This window comes from Nycticebus coucang, chromosome 7, assembly GCF_027406575.1.
Source record: "Nycticebus coucang isolate mNycCou1 chromosome 7, mNycCou1.pri, whole genome shotgun sequence".
In the NCBI taxonomy this organism is placed as follows: domain Eukaryota; kingdom Metazoa; phylum Chordata; class Mammalia; order Primates; family Lorisidae; genus Nycticebus; species Nycticebus coucang.
The window spans coordinates 17215051-17235656 of record NC_069786.1 but is presented as its reverse complement, the minus strand read 5'-3'; the positions used below and the strand labels follow the sequence as shown (position 1 = coordinate 17235656).

General features: G+C 43.1%; 1 pseudogene; it reads right to left on the bottom strand.

Moving 5' to 3' along the window:
* Positions 1–3184: 3184 nt before the first annotated feature.
* LOC128589675 (40S ribosomal protein S2-like) lies at positions 3185–20584 on the bottom strand (annotated as a pseudogene).
* Positions 20585–20606: the final 22 nt, after the last annotated feature.

Sequence of the window (20606 nt, the reverse complement as noted above, 5' to 3'; positions counted from 1 at the left end):
GAAAATTAGGTGGTTGTAAGATGTTAGTTTCATTTCCTGGTTCTCTATTCAATTCCAAGTGTCTAGGTCTCTATTTTTGTGCCAGTACCAGGCTATCTTGACCACTATGGCTTTGTAATGTACCCTAAAATCTGGTATGCTGATGCCCCCAGATTTATTTTTATTACTAAGAACTGCCTTAGCTATACGGGGTTTTTTCCGGTTCCATACAAAACGCAGAATCATTTTTTCCAAATCTTGAAAGTATGATGTTGGTATTTTGATAGGAATGGCATTGAATAGGTAGATTGCTTTGGGAAGCATAGACATTTTAACAATGTTGATTCTTCCCATCCATGAGCATGGTAATCAAAACAACCCTGAGATATCATCTAACCCCAGTGAGAATGGCCCACATCACAAAATCTCAAAACTGCAGATGCTGGCGTGGATGTGGAGAGACGGGAACACTTTTACACTGCTGGTGGGTCTGCAAACTAGTACAACCTTTCTGGAAGGAAGTATGGAGAAACCTCAAAGCACTCAACCTAGACCTCCCATTCGATCCTGCAATCCCATTACTGGGCATCTACCCAGAAGGAAAAAAATCCTTTTATCATAAGGACACTTGTACTAGACTGTTTATGGCAGCTCAATTTACCATTGCCAAAATGTGGAAACAGCCTAAATGCCCACCAACCCAGGAATGGATTAACAAGCTGTGGTATATGTATACCATGGAATACTATTCAGCTATTAAAAAAAATGGAGACTTTACATCCTTCGTATTAACCTGGATGGAAGTGGAAGACATTATTCTTAGTAAAGCATCACAAAAATGGAGAAGCATGAATCCTATGTACTCAATCTTGATATGAGGACAATTAATGACAATTAAGTTTATGGGGGGGGGAAGCAGAAAGAGGGATGGAGGGAGGAGGGTGGGGCCTTAGTGTGTGTCACACTTTATGGGGGCAAGACATGATTGCAAGAGGGACTTTACCTAACAATTGCAATCAGTGTAACTGGCTTATTGTACCCTCAATGAATCCCCAACAATAAAAAAAAAAAAAAATAAATAAATAAATAAATAATAAATAAAAAAATAAAAAAAAAAAATGGAGACTTTACATCCTTCATATTAACCTGGATGGACGTGGAAGACATTATTCTTAGTAAAGCATCACAAGAATGGAGAAGCATGAATCCTATGTACTCAATTTTGATATGAGGACAATTAATGACAATTATGGTTATGGGGGGGGACAGAAAGAGGGAAGGAGGGAGGTGGGTGGGGCCTTGGTGTGTGTCACACTTTATGGGGGCAAGACATGATTGCAAGAGGGACTTAACCTAACAATTGTAATCAGTGTAACCTGGCTTATTGTACCCTCAATGAATCCCCAACAATAAAAAAAAAAAAATGGATCACAGACTTAACCATAAGACTTGTAACTATTAAAATGCTAGAGAAAAAAATGGGAAAAGCTCTCTGACATTGGCCTTGATGAATTCTTTCAGATACCACAGGCAACAAAAGCAAAACTAAACAAGTGGTACTGTATCAAACTTTAAAGTTTCTGCAGAGAAAAGGAAATAACCAACAAAATAAAAAGGTAACCTACAGATTGGGAGATAATATTTGCAAACTATATATCTGAAATGGGGTTAATACACAAAAAACCATATGAGGAACTCAACACAATGACAAAAAAGCCAAATTGACAAAGGACCGAATAGGCATTTTTTCCTAAGAAGACATAAAAATGGCCAACAGGCATATAAAAAATGTGTTCAACATCTCTAATCAAGGAAATGCAAAACATAACCACGGTGAGATACCACCTCACCCCTATTAAGATGGTCGTTATCAAATAAGGGATAAATGCTGATGAGGATGTAAAGAAAAGGGAACCCTTGCACACACTGTTGGTGGGAGGACAAATTGGTACAGCCATTAAGGAACACAGCATGGAGTTGCCTCAAAAAATTAAAAATAGAGGGTGGTGTCTGTGGCTCAGTGAGTAGGGCGCTGGCCCCATATACCGAGGGGGGCGGGTTCAAACCCGGGCCTGGCCAACCTGCAACGAGAACAACAACAACAAAAATAGCCAGGCGTTGTGGTGGACGCCTGTAGTCCCAGCTACTTGGGAGGCTGAGGCAAGAGAATCGCCTAAGCACAAGAGCTAGAGGTTGCTGTGAGCTGTGATGCCACTGCACTCTACCAAGGGCGACAAAGTGAGACTCTGTCTCTAAAGAAAAAAAAATTAGGCGCTGCCTGTGGCTCAAAGGAGTGGGGCACTGGCCCCATATGCTGGAGGTGGTGGGTTCAAACCCAGCCCCAGCCAAAAACTGCAAAAAAAAAAAGAAAGAAAAAAATTAAAAATGGAGCTGCCATGTTCTATTGAGATCCAGCAAGCTCTCTTCTAGGTATCAACCTAAAGAAATGAAATCAGTACCTCATAAAGATACCTTATTCCAATGTCCCTTGCAGCATTATTCACAAAAACGAGGACACCAAAACAACCTAGGTGTCTGTTGGCAGATGAATGGGTAAAGGAATTGTGATGTGTGTGCATGCAGGTATGTGCAGGCACACACACAATTTGTGACAACATGGATGAACCTGGAGGACATTAAGCCAAGTGAAATAAGCCAGACATAGAAGAAAACTGCATAATTTTAATTATATGTAGAAACTTTTTAAAAGCTGCTAGAAAGCCAGTTACAGTAGTAGCTCATGCCTATAATCCTAGCACTCTTGGAGGCCAAGGTGGGTGGACTGCTTGAGCTCAGGAGTTCAAGACCAGCCTGAGCAAGAGTGAGATCCTCCTTTCTACTAAAAATAGAAAAACTAGCCGGGTGTAGTGGCACAGGCCTGTAGTCCCAGCTACTCAGGAGGCTGAGGCAAGAGGATTGCTCAAGCCCAAAAGTCACAGGCTAGAAGAAAACTTGGAAAATATACATCTATTAAGAACTGATAGCCAGTATGTACAAAAAACTTTCTTTAACAGGATCAATTTATTTTTCTTGTCTACAAATGCTATGTTGTAGCCACAGCTAGAACCCATGTCCTATGCATAGAGACTTCGGTGTAGGTCTTTTTTTGGTTTGTTTTAGAGATGAGGTCTTGTTCTTGCTCAGGCCGGTCTCGAATTCCTGACCTCAAGCAATCCACCTGCATCGGCCTCCCAGAGCACTAGGGTTATAGGCTTGGGCCACCACCCCCCAGCTGGTGTGGGTCAGTGAATTCCTGGTAGGGAGACTTGGTGAATACTGTCTCTTTCCAGAAGTCAGGAGTCAGCTTATAGGTCTTGGAGATGGCATCAAAACTGGCCTTGGGATGTTGCCCAAGATGACAGTGCAGCCCCTGGCTGACGTGTAGCAGTCATCAGTACTAGCCATCAGCAGCAGCTTTTTAGGCACAGGGGCTGAGACTATGCCAGTTCTTCTAGGAACGGGGATGAAATGAACCAGCACGGGGGCCTGGCACCTTGTAAGGGGTGGGGCTTGCCAATCTTGGAGAAAATGGAAAGGTTGGCCAGAATGGCGGTCACTCGGATGGCAGTGGCTGCTTCCTTGGAGCATTTAACACCCGGACTGAGGTGGCTATTATAGTCCCCTATGGCAACAAATGCCTTGAACTTGGTCCTCTGGCAAGCACTGATGTGCTTTTGCACTGGCATAATCTTCAAAACCTCATCCTTGAAAGATGGCCCCCAGAAAAAAATCAATGATCTCAAGACTCTTTGATGGGCAAGGAGAGAAGATAAATCCCCCATGGATTTGATCTTCATGTCCTTGACTAGGCAGCTGAGCTTGGTGACGGTATCCATCCATTTCTTGTTCTCAGTCTTGCCAGCTTAGCAGCCTCGTCTCCTGGCTGGACTCAGGCCCGAGTGGCACTGCTGAAACTCCACAGAAGCTGCAGCAGCCTCCTATTCTGGGCCTTCCCGCTGAACAGCATCATCTGCCTCTTGGTGTATTCTCGGAAAAGAAGCAAACAATCTCTTAAAATCAACAATAAGAAAATAATCCAATTAAAAGAGGGAAAACTATCTAAACACATCCAAATAATATATACAGATGGCCACCAAGCATAGGAAAGGACGCCCAACCTCATATATCACCAGGAAACTTCAAGACAATAACGAGATACCAATATACACATATTAGAGTGACTAAAGCCCAAAGTGCTGGCCATATCAAATGCTGGTGAGGATGTTGAGGAACAGTAAACTTCATTCATTAGTGGTGACAATGCAAAATGTTACAGCCACTTTGGAAGATACTTTGGCATATACAAAATTATACATATTCTTGCCGTACAATTCAATAATTGTACTACTTGATATTTTCCCAAATAAACTGAAAACTTACGTCCACACAAAAATTTGTACACAAATGCAGCTTTATTTATAATTGCCAAAACTTGCCAAGATTTCTCTCAATACATGAATGGACAAATTATGGTACATCCATATAATAGAATATAATTCACTAATAAAAAAGTACTACCACACTCTGGGAGGCCGAGGCGGTGGATTGCCTGAGCTCACAAGTTCAAGACCAGCCTGAGCAAGTGTGAGACCCCGTCCCTAAAAATAGCCAGATGTTGTGGTGGGAGCCTGTAGTCCCAGCCACTTGGGAGGCTGAAGAGTCTCCCAAGAGTCTGAGGTTGCTGTGCACTATGACACCACAGCACTCTACCAGGGGCAACAAAGTGAGACTCTGTCTCAAAAACAAAACACAACGAAAAAAGGTACTATCAAGCCACTAAAAGGCCTGGAGGAAATTTGAATTCATATTGCTATGTGAAAAAAGCAGATTTCAAGAAGCTACATATTGGGCTTGGCACCCATAGCACAGTGGTTACGGCACCAGCTACATGCACCCAGGCTGGCAGGTTCAAACCCAGTCCAGGTCAGCTAACCAACAATGACAACTGCAACAAAAAAAAGCAGGGTGTTGTGGCGGGCACCAGTAGTCCCAGCTACTTGGGAGGCTGAAGCAAGAGAATTGCTCAAGAATTTGAGGTTGCTGTGAGCTGTGATGCCACAGCACTCTACCCAGGGCAATAGCTTGTGACTCTATCTAAAAAAAAGCTACATACTGCATGATTAATTCTACCTGTATCACATTCTAGAAAAAAGAAAACTATGCAGAAAAGAGAAAGACAAGTGATTTATGAGAATGAGAGGATGAATAGGCAGTGTAGAGGATCTTTAGGACAGCGAACCCATTCTATAATGTATTGCAATGATGGGTAAAAGTCATCATATATTTATCAAAATCCATAGAATGGACAACACACAATTGGTGAAGCCTATGTAAACTATGATCTTTAATAATGTGTCAATACTATTCATAATTGTAAAAAAGGTACAGCAGAAATGCAAGATGTTACCACTGAAAACTGTGTGGCCAGGGTAGGGCTTTACAGGGAAACCCTCTGTACTTTGTCCTCGATTTTTCTGTAAACTTAAAAAAAAAAAAGGTCTGGCCAGGAACAGTTGGCTTAGGCCTATAATCCTAGCTCTTTGGGAGGCCAAGGTTGAAGGATGGCTTAACACCAAGGCCAGGAGTTAAAGACCAGCCTGGGCAACCTAGTAAGACCCTATCTACAAAAAGAAAAAAAAAAAAAAGGCTGGGTGGCAGTGACTGACACCTGTAATCCTAGCACTCTGGGAGGCTGAGGTGGGTGGATTGTATGTACTCAGGAGTTTGAACCAGCCTGAGCAAGAGAAAGGCCCAGTCTCTAAAAATTAGCTGGGGGTATGGCAGGTGCCTGGAGTCCCAGCTACTTGGGAGCCTGAAGCAAGAGAATCGCTTTGAGCCCAAGGTTTTGAGATTGCTGTGAGTTATGGTGCCACAGCACTTTACCGAGAGGGAGATAAAGAAAGACTCTGTCTCAAAAAGAAAATAAATGAAAAGAAAGAAAATCAGCTGGGGATGGTGGCACAGGCCCGTACTCCTACATACTTGGAAGGCTAAGGCCAGAAGATCCTTCAAACCAAGGAATTTGAGGTTACAGTAACCTATGATCGTGCCAATCCACTTCAGCCTAAGCAGCACAATAAGACCCCATCTCTTAAAATATATAAGTAAATAAATACAGCCTATTAATTAATTATTACTTTTTTTGAGACAGAGTCTCACTCTGTCACCCTAGATAGAGTATCAAGGCATCATAGCTCACAGTAACTTCAAACTCTTGAGCTCAAGTCATCTTCTTATGTCAGCCTCCCAAGTAGCTGGGACTACAGGTATGTGCCACCACACTTAGCTAGTTTTTCTATATTTAATAGAGATGGGGTCTCACTCTTGCTCAAGCAATCTACCTGCCTCAGCCTTTCAGAGTGCTAAGATTACAGGCATGAGTCACTGCACCTAGCCTATTAATTTAAAAAAGAAAATAACAGGCATACTCCTCTGACACTCTTCATCCTCTTCTGATTTGTTTGTACCCTTAAAACACCGTATTTTTTATTTATTTAGTCTGGCTATGGCCTAATTTCTCACCAGAAGGGCAGGATGTCGTGTTGCTCTTTGCGTACACTCAGTGCCTAGAACTATGCCTAACGCATAGTAGCCTCTTTAAGCTGATTTAAAAAAAAAAAAAAAGGCCTGGAGTGGAGGTAAAATGGGATCATAAGTAGTCCTGGGTAAATCCATAATTAAGGATGGCACACTGGTAAGTAGTCCCTGCTAATTGGGAGACTGAGGAAAGAGCATGGTTTCACACAGGAGTCTGTGGTTGCAGTGAGCTATAATCATGTCCCACACCCTAGACCAGTAACAGAGCAAGACCCTTTATAAAAAAAGAAAAGAAGGAAGGAAGGCCCCAGAAACTTTTGAGATATATTTTGTATTTATTAGCATAAAGCTATAAATTTAAAAAAGACATTTCCATAAAATGCGGGTTCTCTTTCAAGAACATGTGACGTCTATGCAAACATTCAAATATTCTTTTATGGGTGGGCACAGTGGCTCACGCTTATAGCACTCTGGGAGGCCAAGGTGGGTGGATTGCTGGAGCTCACAAGTTTGAGACCAGCCTGAGTAAGAGCGAGACCCCATCTCTAAAAAATAGCCGGGATTTATGAGTCCCACTAAGTGAATCACTTGAGCCCAGAAATTTGAGGTTGCTGTGAGCTAGGACGCCAGGGCATGCTACCTAGGGGGACAAAGTGAAACTCTGTCTCAAAACAACAACAACAACAACAACAACAAAAATATTCTTTTATGTTCTTCTGTATTTTCTTCACTTAAGTGCTTGTTTGTTTGTTTTGCATCCAAAATCTTCTTAAGAAGAGAGTAGGGTCCAGGGTTAGTCTCTGTAGCCTGGGCTGGCCTGTTGGCCCATGGCACACTCAAATTTCCAACCCATGGATTGGACATAGGGTTTGGTGTGGCTGTGCAGGGTTCATGGGGCTTGCCAAAATGCCAGGACAGCTCCTGGCCCTTGAGAGGACTGGAAAGCAGGAAGGTGCCACGGCCCTTGGAGGAGTCCAGGGCCAGCTTGTCAATGGTGAGGCCCTTGCCCTAGGCCTTGAGAATGTGGCTGCGGCTGCCTGCTGGCATGCAGCCCACACACCTTCAGTTAGGGCGCTTCCTGAATCTGCGATCATCTGCTGTGCTTTTCACAGCCATAGCCATTTTGTTTTCCCAGCCAGGAAGTTTCATTTTCCGGATCATCTGGGAAAGGGACAGAGGTGGCAGATGGGTATGACTCATAAATAACCTCTTCAGCACAATCTGGTTGAAAGTGGAGTTTGTTTGTCCGGCCAGAAACATGTACCGCTTCACCAACACCATCAGGTAAATGTCCTGGCTCTTGGGCTCCTTGCCACGAACCTTTAGGTCCTATGGCAGACATCAACTCCCATGACGGCACCTCCTGCTCGGTGGGTCTGGAATGTTTCCACTTAGGTTTTAAATATTGAGGATTTTTCTAAATACTGAAGCCTGTGGTTGATGTTGTAAGTGAAATTTTAAACTTACATTTCTCAATAGATTGTTATGCTGCTAAAAAAGAAAACTTCATACACCTGTGATCTCAACACTTTGGGAGGCTGAGATCGGAGGATCACTTAAGGCCAGGGGTCTGAGATCATCCTGGCAACACAAAGAAATGCCCTCCCTCTATAATTTTTTTTTTTTTTTTTTGGCCGGGGCTGGGTTTGAACCCACCACCTCCAGCATATGGGGCCAGCGCCCTACTCCTTGAGCCACAGGTGCCACCCCTCCTCTATAATTTTTTAAAGAAATTATCTGTTTGTGGTTGTGTGTGTTTGTAGACTGAGGTACTTGGGAGGCTGAAGTGGGAGAATCACTTGATTCTGGAAGTTCACGGTTGCAGTGAGCTGGAATTGTGCCATTGCACTCCAGCCTGGATAACAGAGAGAGACTTTAACTCTAAGAAAAAAATAAAAAAAAAGAAAGAAAGCTAGACCAGGCTTGGTGGCTCACACCTGTAATCTTAGCATTCTGGGAGGCCAAGCGATACTTGTGGACGGCTTGAGCTCAGGAGTTCCAGACCACCTGAGTAAGCATGAGACCTGGTTCTACTAAAAATAGAAAAACTAGCCAGGCATTGTGGTAGACTTCTGTGATCCCAGCTACACAGGAGGCTGAGGCAAGAGTATCCCTTGAGTCTAATAGTTTGAGGTTGCCGCGAGCTATGACACCATGGCACTCTACCTAGGGCAATAAAGTGAGACTCTGTCAGAAAGAAAAGGGAAGGAGGGAGGGGAGTGGGGAGGGAGGAAGGAAGAGAGGGTAGAAGGAAGGAAGGGTGGAAGGAAGGAAGGAAGGAAGGAAGGAAGGAAGGAAGGAAGGAAGGAAGGAAGGAAGGAAGGAAGGAAGGAAGGAAGGAAGGAAGGAAGGAAAAAATTTTTTTAAATATTTCCTTATATTTGGTAATAACTTATTAATTTTAAATAGCTTTTTATTTGTTCTTTTTACATATCATTTGTAAATTCAAAAAATGATTTTGTCTTTTCCCTTCTCATATTGTTATTAATTTTCTTCTTTTGGCTGCTGAGACTTAACTGGCAAATTATTGAATGATAACCATGACATGAAATATTTGTATCTTGGTACTACTTTAATGGTGCTTCAAGTTTTAGCACTACCTATCATGTTTTCTGTTTATTGTCTAGTATATGCTGTTCATCTTTAAAAAAAAATTTTTTTTTTTTGAGACAGGTCATATTATGTTACCTAGGCTGGTCTCAAACTCCTGGGCTCAAGGGATCCTCCCACTTCAGCCTCCCTAGTAGCTGGGATTACAGGCATGCACCACTACCCTGGTCTAATACTGTTCACCATTTTTTTTTCTTATTTGGGACAAAGTCTCACTCTTTCACCCAGGTTAAACTGCCATGGCATCAGTCTAGCTCACAGCAACCTCAAACTCCTACGCTCAAGGGATGTTCTTGCCTCAGCCTCCAAAGTAGCTGGGACTGGCCAGGCACGGTGGCTCACGCCTGTAATCCTAGCACTCTGGGAGGCTGAGGAGGGTGGACTGCTTGAGCTCATGGGTTCACCACCAGCCTGAGCAAAAGTGAGACCCCTGTCTCTACTAAAAAAAAAATTGAAAAACTGAGGCAAGAGGATAGCTTGAGGCCAAGTTGGAGGTTGCTGTGAGCTATGATGATGCAACAACACTCTACCCAGGGTGACAGCTTGAGACTCTGTCTCAAAAAAATAAATAAATAAAATAAAATCTTAGGGCAGCGCCTGTGGCTCAAATGAGTAGGGTGCCAGCCCCATATATGGGAGGTGACGGGTTCAAACCTGGCCCTGGCCAAAAAACTGCAAAAAAAAAAAAGTATGTGGGACTATAGCCCTCAGCCACCAGGCCTGGATAATTTTCCTATTTTTAGTAGAAACAGGGTCTTTTTTTATTTTTAATTTTAATTTTTATTTATTTTTTGAGACAGAGCCTCAAGCTGTCACTCTGGGTAGAGTACTGTGGCATCTCAGCTCACAGCAACCTCCAACTCAAGCGATTCTCTTGCCTCAGCCTCCCAAGTAGCTGGGACCACAGACACCCACCACAACACCCAGCCATTTTTTGGTTGTAGTTGTCATTGTTGTTTGACAGGCCCAGGCTGGATTCTAACCCGCTAGCTCTGGTGTATGTGGCTGGCGCCTTAGCTGCTTAAGCTACAGGCACCGAGCCAGTCTTTTTTTTTTACTAATAATTTTTTTATTTTTGTTTCTTCCACCCCAGCCCCCAGAAACAGGGTCTTGCTTTGCTCAGGCAGGTCTTGAACTCTTGAGCTCAAGGGATCTCCCACCTCAGGGCTGCCAGAATTTTAGGGTTATAGGCATGAGCCACTGCACACAGCCTCCCTATTTCCTTATGTTCTTTTTTTTTTTAATTTCAGATTAATATGAGGGTACAATTTAGTTACTATATTTATGTTTGTTAGGTAAGGTCCCTGGTGTAGTTGTGCCCCCTCACACAGGAGGAGTGCCATAAACACTTACATTATGCCCATTAGGTGAGAGCACACCAATCTTCCTCCCTTCTCCCCTCTCCTACTCCTTGCCTACCCCTCCCCCCAACTTGAATTAAATTGAGCTTTTCTCTTGGGTGGGTATGTATTAGTTCATCTACTGGTCTTATATTAGTATTGAGTACATTGGATACTTGCTTTGCCATTCTTGTGACACTTTACTAAAGAGAATGTTCTCTAACTTTTTCCAGGTTAATACAAAAGATGTAAAGTTTCCACCTTTTATGACTGAACAGTATTCCATAGCAGACATATACCACAGGTTGAGGAGTCTCCATACTTCTTTCCAAAGAGATTGTATTAGTTTGCAATCCCACCAGTAATGTAAAAATGTTCCCTTTTCTCCACAACTGCACCAGCATTTGCAGCTTTGGGACTTTATGGGGCTATTCTCACTGGGGTTAGGTGATATTCCAAGGTGATCTTGATTTGCATTTCTGCATTTCTCTGATGATTAGGGACAATGAGTATTTTTTTCATGTTTATTAGCCATTTATCTGTCTTCTTCAGAGAAGACTCTGTTCAGGTCTCTTGCCTAGTGATAGACAGGATTGTTTGGTCTTTTTTGTTGTTGATTAACTTGAGTTCTCTGTAGATTCTAGTTATTAGCCCATGGTCAGATTTATACTGCAAATATCTTTTCCCATTCTGAAGATTGTCTATTTGCTTTAATTGTTGTAACTTTAGCTGTGAGTAGCTTTTAAGCTTACTTCTCATTTATTTATTTTTGTTGTTGTTGAGATTGTCAATGGAGTCTTCTTCATAAAATCTTTCCCCATGCCAATATCATCAAGAGTTTTTTTCATGCTTTCTTCTAGGATTTTTATCGTTTTGTGTCTAGGACTTAAATCTTATCCATCATGAGTCAATTTTTGTAAGTGGTGAGAGGTGCAGGTCCAGTTTCAGTCTTTTACATGTTGTTCCTCACTTCTCCCAGAACCATTTACTGAATAAGGATTCTTTTCCCATCTTATGTTCTTTCCTATACAATTTTTCTGCTACCTGCACACTCCCCAGCTCTTCTTATTTATTTTGGGCAGGAAAGAAGTTGGTGGATAACTTGTAATTATCCTACAGTTTTCAAAGAGAAAAACATAAATATTAACTCACCTAATGATTTTTTTTATCTATTTTAGGTTCATAAAATATTTATAGTGGTATTGTTTATTGTTGTTTATGATTTTTTTTTTTTAGTGTGATTCTTCTTGAAACCATCTCCAGGATGAAGTCCAGGCTTCCTCTTGCATGTTTCACAGTGGAAAATGGTTTCTCTCCTTCCATCTTTCTCATTTCTTCTGCTGCAAACCATGCAATCCTTTGTTGATTTTTCATTTTTCATTATAAAATGCAACTTCCCATTTAGCTCTTTACTCAGTGTCAGAAGATGAATGTTTTCCCTTCTTTCTTGAATTTCTGTTCCTCACATTGCTCACAAACTGAGTGATGAGATTTCTCCTATAAGAAAAGCATATTTACTCATTTTCTCCACTCTCCTTCTTGTCCAATGAGTAAAGCACATTAGCTGTTCACAACTGAAACTTCCATCAGCCAGAAGAATAATTGTTTCCACCATTCATAGGGCCTCCTTGTAAATCCATAACATGCACAGTACTGGTTAACTCTGTCCACTCTTCCCATAAACTCTGCGTATTCTAAAATAACCGTCAGGGCTGGGCACAATGGCTCACACCTGTAATCCTAGCACTCTGGGAGGCCGAGGTGGGTAGATCCTAGAGCTAGGAGTTTGAGACCAGCCTGAGCTAAAGCGAGACCCCGTTTCCAAAAATAGCTGGGCGTTGTGGTGGGTGCCTATAGTCCCAGCTACTTGGGAGGCAAGGGCAAAAGGATTCCTTGAGCCAAAGAATTTGAGGTTGCTGTGAGCTTCGACACCACAGTATTCTACCAAGGGCTACAAAATGAGACTCTGTCTCAATAAATAAATAAATAAATTTAATTGTTAGTTTTCTCGAATCGAACAGACTATTTCTTCCTATAACGAGTGATCAACTGTGTTTGAGGGCCAAAGGATGTACTCAGCATTGTCACTAACTTCTTGTCATGGCCAACACAGGTGGATTGCTTGAGCTCATGAGTTCAAGACCAGCCTGAGCAAGAGCAAGATCCTGCCTCTAAAAAAATAGCCAGGCGTTGTGGCAGGCTCCTATAATCCTAACTACTTGGGCTGAGGCAAGAGAATCCCTTGAATCCAGGAGTTTGAGGTTGCTGTGAGCTATCATGCGATAGCACTCTACGGAGGGTAACAAAGTGAGACTCTGTCTCAAAAAGAAAAAATATACATATATTAAATTCAGCTTTAGCATCAGACCGACATGATTCTGATCTCTGTACTCCATTTACTAGCTATTTAACTTCTCGAAGGATACTTAAACTCAATAAGCCCCAATTTCCTGATTTCTACAATGGAGAGAATAGTGAAAGGATGTAATGCAAAGGTGGAAATGTACATTTTAGGGAACTTATGCCTCATTCTTACTGCTGGTCATGTCTGAGACAGCAGTGGGAGAATGGTGGAAGATGAAGCTGGGTGTGCAGGGAAAAAACCACTACACGGGTACCTGGACTTTCTCACGGATGACAAATCTTTATCCTCTGAGAGTGGATTTGGTTCCTAGAAACAGCAACCTCAAACTCTTGGGCTTAAGAGTGATCCCCTTGCCTCGGCCTCCAGAGTAGCTGGTACTACAGGTGCCCACCACAACACCAGCGTGGTTTTTCTATTTTTAGTAGAGATGGGATCTCTCTCTTGCTCAGGCTGGTCTCGAACTTCTGAGCTCAAGCCATCCACCCACCTACTCAGCCTCCATGCCTGGCCTAGAATCCTCTCTTCTAATTACCTCATTTTATAGATGAGAAAACTGATGCCAGGGAAGATGATGCTTTGTCCTAGTGAATTAGTAGCAGGTGATAACCCCTGATCTTTCTTCTGCGTGGTCTCCTAATACCTTCCCAGGCCTTGGCATCCTGCAATAGTCACAGCTGTCAGAGAAGTTACCTAATGAGCAGTATCAACAAACTACAAGCTTGTTTGTAATGCAGAATCTCAGGCCCCACCCCAGAAGTTTGAGCCTCGGCCCCTCCCTTTTTCTTTCCCTGAGTCTCTCAGTCTCAACGTGGTTTCACTATCTGGCAAACCTGATGGCAAAATGTTTTCACTCTGCCTTCCTGCTACCCAACACTGCGAAGTTGCCTGGAATCATCAAGGCCTTTCTCAAGTTTTCTTCCTATCAGTAAAAGTAAATAGTATAGGCCAGCAGACAAGTCAGGCTCTGTACCAGCTTGTTCTAAAAAAAGCAATGCCTGAAATGTGGATTCATGGATCATGACTGCTTAGGTCTTTAGTCCTGAATAGCCAGAAGTAGGGGAAAGCTGGAGCCTCTGGGGGAAAGAAATAGCTTGTCTTCAATTCACCCTTCTGTGCCTCTTCTCTGTGTGACTCCCACCCCAGCCATCTCCCATTTTTCAGTGTATCCTTAAATTAGCATATGCAGCTAAATACTCTAGTATGAATTAGTTTAAGTTCTTACCTCTTCCAAAAATATTTGCAAAGAGAAGAGAGATGAACATTCAAACATGAGATTCTGCCTCAGTAAAGATTCTGAAAGTGGGCCTAGCCATGGCACCATTTCAGTAGACCCTAGTCTTCTATTTGTAGCACTCAGGTATTTTTGTGCCCTGTTCTATAAAATTTGCATTATTTTATTGTATATCATTTTGAAAATATTTTCAGATAACTTATTTAAAGAGACTGGGTCTCACTGTGGTGCCCAGGCTGATGTGCAGTGGCACAATCATAGCTTACTGCAACCTCAGACTCTAGATTCAAATGATCCTCCTGTCTAGTTTCCCTTAGTAGCTGGGACTACAGATGTGCACCACTACGCCCAGCTAATTTATTTTTAAATTTATTCTTTTTAGGTGTGGTGGGGGGGTAAGGGTGTGTCTTGCTATGTTGCCTAAGCTGCTTTCCTGGTATCTAGTGATCCTCCCACATCAGCCTCCTGACTCACTGGGAATGCAGGCATTAGCCACTGCACCCAGGTCACACAATTTATTTTAAGTAAGGCTCACATGAAAAGTGGTATCATCTTCATTTTAAAGACCTTAAAGTTGTCTTAGCCCTTTTAGCTTATGAACCAAAACAATGTCTAGGCTCTTCATGGAATGCTACTTAAATCATCTCACGAATGTTTCTTTTTTCTTTTTTCTTTGTCTCTTTCTTTTTTTTTTTTTGAGACAGAATCTCACTATGTTGCTCTTGGTAGAGTGCTGTGGCGTCATACCTCATAGCAACCTCCACCTCCTGGGCTCAAGCAATCCTCTTGCCTTAGCCTCCCAAGTAGCTGGGACTACAGGCACCCGTGACAATGCCCAGCTAGTTTTTTTTAAAGACAGTGGTCTTGTTCTTGCTCAGGCTGGTCTCTAACTCCTGACCTCCAGCAATCCACCCATTTCTGCCTCCCAGAGTGCTAGGATTACAGGACTGAGCCAGTGAGCCACGTGCCTGGCCTTCTCATGGATGTCTCTTAATGACGTTTTTTGATTTATTTGTATCCACTTTTTGAGTAGATAATACTCTCCTAGATCCAGTGGTTGATAAACTCTTGATGACATCTACTTTCTTGTGGGTTTTTTCTTACAATTCTCTCTCAACAATGGAGGCTTTTGGAATTGAGGGCCCCTTCAGTCTCCAGCATGACTAATGCTCATACTGTGATGCTCTCGGGTCCATACTGTTCAGAATACCTTTGCCAGAATGAATGGTTCCACCAGTGTGGACCAATTCAGAGAAAGGTGAACAAGGAAAAAAAACATCTGGAAATAAAGACAAGAAGATGAAATTTTGCAATTTTGTCCCTGATTGTTTAAAGGATTGTGATGTAAAAGAGGGATTATGTTTCTTGGGGATAGAAGCAGATGTACTGTGAAGATAATCAGGGCTCTTTTGTGGACCCCTGTCAAGGCCCTGAACCTAACTTGGAACCCTTAAGATGTGTTATTTAAACTAAAATCCAGGCTTGGCACCTGTAGCTCAGTGGCTAGGGCACTGACCACATACACCAGGGCTGGCGGGTCTGGCCTGGGCCTGTCAAACAATGACAACTACAACAACAACAATAAAATCACCTGGTGTTGTGGTGGGCGCCTGTAGTCCCAGCTACTTGGGAGGTTGAGGCAACAGAATCGCTTAAACAGAAGAGTTTGAGGTTGCTGTGATTTGTGACGCCACAGCACTCTACCGAGGGTGACAGTGAGACTCTGTCTCAAAAATAACAAACAAACTAAAATCCACCCCCTATGTTACCCCTCAAATTATAGTGTATAAGTCTCAGAACTCACAAAACCTGGATCTACCCCTTTCTGTGTGGCTCCAGAGAGGAAATCCAGGGTGAGGATGACAGCCCAATAAAGGAGAATCTCGCTATGGACCTGGATAGTAACCAAGAAGTAGGTTGTTGCAGTTAAATACCACTATAGCTACTTACAGTTATTCTTCGCAGCAACATCCCCTTTCCTGCTGATAGAACTTGAATTTGTACCAAGTTAATAGAGGTCCCATGCAGTAGCTCATGCCTGTAATCCAGCGCTCTGGGAGGCAAAGATGGGAGGATTGCTTGAGCTCAGGAGTTCAACACCAGCCTGAGTAACAGCCAGACCCTGTCTCTACTAAAAAAAGAAAAAATTAGCCCCATGCTTATAGCCCCAGCTACTTGGGAGGCTGAGGTAGAAGGATTATTCGAACCCAGGAGTTTGAGATTGCTGTGAGCTAGGCTGAGACCGAGCCACTGTAGCATGGGGCCACAGAGTAAGCTCTCAGTCTCAGGGAGACCAGGCCTTCCCCAAGCTGAATCTTTTTTTTTTTGAGTCTCACTTTGTCACCCTTGGTAGATTGCCATGCGTGATACCTCACAGACACTTCCAGCTCTTGGGTTCAAGTGATCCTCTTGCCTCAGCCTCCCAAGTAGTTGGGACTACAGGCATGCACCACACCACCTGGCTTTTTTTAGAGATGGGATCTCACTCTTGATCGAGCTGGTCTTGAACTGCTGAGCTCAAGCAATACACTCTCCTTGGCCTCCCAGAGTGCTAGGATTACCGACATGAGCCATCACACCTGGTCCAAAGGTGAATCTTGATTGGCTTAAACCAATCATGGTGTTCTCTTTGCCTATGGCCAATAACTGGCCTAAGTATGGACAGACAATCTAGTTCTGGCCCAAGAGTGGAGATAATGGGACTTTCTCTAAATTAAACAAAGAGGCTTCACTAGCCTGAGCAAAACTGAGATCCTGTCTCTACTAAAAATAGAAAAACTAGCCAGTTGTGGTGGGTGCCTGTAGTCCTAGCTACTTAGGAGGCTGAGGCAGGGGGATCGCTTTAGCCCAGGAGTTTGAGGCTGCTGTGTGCTAGGATGTCATGACACTCTACCCAGGGCACAAAGGGAGACTCTGTCTCCAAAGGAAAAAAAAAAAGACAAGCCTTCATGAGGAGATCTTTTTCCCCCTTCCTTTCACTTTCTGAATGTCAGGAGAGCTGGAGATATAGCATACATCTTGGGGGCAGTAGGCTAGAAACATAAAATACTAAGTCAAAATGCTGAGGGTGGCAGAGCAGGACCAGTAAAAGAGTTTAGGATCCTTATAGAATTGTTAGGGAGCTGCACACTAATGCTAGCAGCCACCTACCTCTACATTACTTGTGTGAGGAAAAGAAACTACTGATTTTTCAAGGAAAATTAGTTAAATTTTCTATTACTTGCTAAACGTATTTTTATAGCTGAGTTTGAGAAAACTCCCTTGTCTGTCTCTGACAGAAGTCAATTCACAGGAGAATTTACCACAAAATAGGGATGTTGGCATAGGACCTTATGTCTGAGAGAGGACTTAGAGAGGTGATGAATTGTTATTAGGAATGATCGTATATTATTAGAACACGGACAAATCCCCAGGACTTGACTCCTTGGGTTTCATCTTCCCTTTCCCAAGTTTTCATATTTCCTTCAGCCTGTAACCATCTTTCTCAGTGTCTTTCTCTTATCTCATCCGCAGCCTCCTTCACTGTCACCTTTGTCAGGAGGTAGAAAAAAAGAATGAGCAGGAAGGATAAATAGGGTTCTGTTTTTCTTCTTTCTTTTTCTTTGTAGAGACAGAGTCTCACTTTACCGCCCTCGGTAGAGTGCCGTGATGTCACAGGACTCACAGCAACCTCCAGCTCTTGGGCTTCTGCGAGTCTCCTGCCTCAGCCCCCCGAGCAGCTGGGACTACAGGTGCCTGCCACAACGCCTGGCTATTTTTTGGTTACAGTTCGGCTGGGGCTGGGTTTGAACCTGCCACCCTCGGCATATGGGGCCGGCGCCCTACTCACTGAGCCACAGGCGCTGCCTAAGAGGGTTCTGTTTTTCAATATTGGTGTGCTATCTAACAATTTAGAAGGATGAGATACTTTTATAAATATTGACAGAATATGCCTCCATTACTGACTAGTAAACAGATAAATTACAATTACAACTTTTCAAATGGGTAAACATCGGGTAATACTTGGAGGGAGACAGTCCTGACAGGCTAAGGGCATGGTGCTCAAGGCCCTGCAATTTTTAGTTTCCTTTTTTTTTTTTTTTTTGGAGACAGAGTCTCACTTTGTCCCCCCTTGGTAGAGTGCAGTGGTGTCACAGCTCACAGCAATCTTAAACTCTTGGGCTCAAGTGATTCTCTTGCCTCAGTCTCCCAAGTAACTGGGACTACAGGCACCTGCCACAATGCCCAGCTATTTTTAGAGGCAAGGTCTCATTCTGGCTCAGGCTGGTCTCGAACCTGTGAGCTCAGGCAATCCACCCACCTTGGCCTCCCAGAGTGCTGGGATTACAAGCATGACCCACTGTGCCCAGCCTAGACCCAGCATATTTCCCTGGGTAATCAGACCTCTGGAGAGAATGAATACTTTCCAAGGAGTACTTGGCCCAGATGGTATTTTTTTTTTTTTTGTGGTTTTTGGCCGGGGCTGGGTTTGAACCTGCCACCTCTGGCATATGGGACCGGTGCCCTACTCCTTGAGCCACAGGCGCCGCCAGATGGTATTTTTAAAAGACTATTGTTATAGAAAAATTTCAATCTATACATAAAATATAATAGTTCAATGTTTCAACTCGTTCTTGTTTCATCTAGATATCTACTGCCTTCCTCTTCCCATTATCATCATCATCATGACTTTCTTTCTTTTTTGTTGCAGTTTGGCTGGGGCTGGGTTCGAACCCTCCACCCCTCAGTATATGGGCCGGGGCCCTACTCATGGGGCCACAGGCACCGCCTATCATCATGATTTTCTTATTGAGAAAAAGATGTAAGACAGTCACCACCAACTCCTCCCATCCCTATATGCCCATGCTGCACATCCCATGAAATGGTGATGAAAATTTCTACCATTAGATTGTGATGATGATTGTAACTCTGTGAAAATACTGAAAGTCATGAAGTGTACACTTTATTATTTATTAATTTATTATGAAATAATAACTGTGTATATTAATGCAATCATGGGGCACCATACACTGGTTTTATAGACCATTTGACATATTTTCATCACACTGGTTAACATAGCCTTCCCTGCATTTTCTTAGTTATTGTGTTAAGACATTTATATTCTATGAAGTGTATACTTTAAATGGGTGAATGACATCTTAATTCCAATTTTTTTAAAAAATGGAAAAGAAAAAACTCTCTACTTTGATCATTCTAAAAGAAATAAATAAAAGAGGTTGAATCTCTTTATTCTCCTTGGAACTGGTCTTGCCCTGTGATTTGCTTAAACCGGTACCAGGCAGTTGAAATGACATTGGGAGAATTCTGAGCATAGCCCTTAACATGCCTTGGAGCTTCCCTTTTCACCCTTTCACCTTCCTAACTACTGTGCTAGGGAGAAAGGCTGGAGCAGGACTTTGTTGCTGTTTTAGCTATCGTGGACAGGTGAAGCCACCTTGGCCCCCCCCAACACCAGTGGGTCAGAGAGAAGCTATCCCACCAGGGTGGTGGAGCAGTGGGCAGTGAATATTTGTTTGTATTTCAACAGCAGCATGGAGGGTAGATGTGAAACTTAGGGACCTGGGGGGGGTGTCACAGGGGAAAACTCTGTGCCTCAGACAGCTGTGGTCAGGGCTCCCCAGCCCAGCCCCCACACCGTTTTCCTCTTCCACTCTCACCTCCTTCTACTTTTCCTTTTGCTCCCTCACCTCCAGCCACATTGGCCTACTCCAAGCAGGCCATTGCCCGTGCTGCTCCCTCTGCCCTTCCCCAGATGTCGGGCCCATTCTTCACCTCCTTCAAGATTTCACTCAAATGCCACCTTCTTACTTAGACTTTCCTTCTTCCCTAGTCAGTTTGTCTACAATTGCAATGCTTCATTACCTATCACTATCCCCCTGCTTTTCCTTTTCTCTTTAGGAAATATCAATGTCTAACATAGTATTTAATTTTACTAACTTGTCTCGTTTGTTTTTTCTTTCCCTGCTAGAATTTAAGCTCCGTGTGAGGGATTTTTGTCTGTCTTGTTTATCTGTTGAATCTCCAGTATCTATAACAAAGAACTCATATGGGCACTTTGATAAATTATACAATGAATGGACATGTCACCTTGTCACAGATGACCTCACTGACCATCCTATAGTAAATAGCAGTCAATATTTTTTTCTCTTTCCCAGTTTTACTTTTCTTCATGACACAGAGCACCATTTGACATGCATTTGTTTACTGTCCCTCTCCCCAGCAGAGTGAAATTTCCCTTTAACAACAGCAGGGACTTAAATCCGTTTTAATCTCTCCGAAGGAGGGAGAGAGAGGAGTCAGTAAATATTTGCAGAAGGAATTAATTTCTTGAACGAATGGATGAATGAATCTAGCAGCCAGTTGAAGCCCCTAATAGAGTGATCCTACAGCCTCCTTCGTGACAGAAATACATAGGTTACACTCCCTCCAAAGGCGGAGGTCTGACAGCCAGTCCCAGATGCAGCAGCGAGGATTCAAGTCGTAGTCGCCGGACTGCGGACGACTGTGGCCGCGGGCAGGCATCGCGGTTTATCTGGAGTCTCGC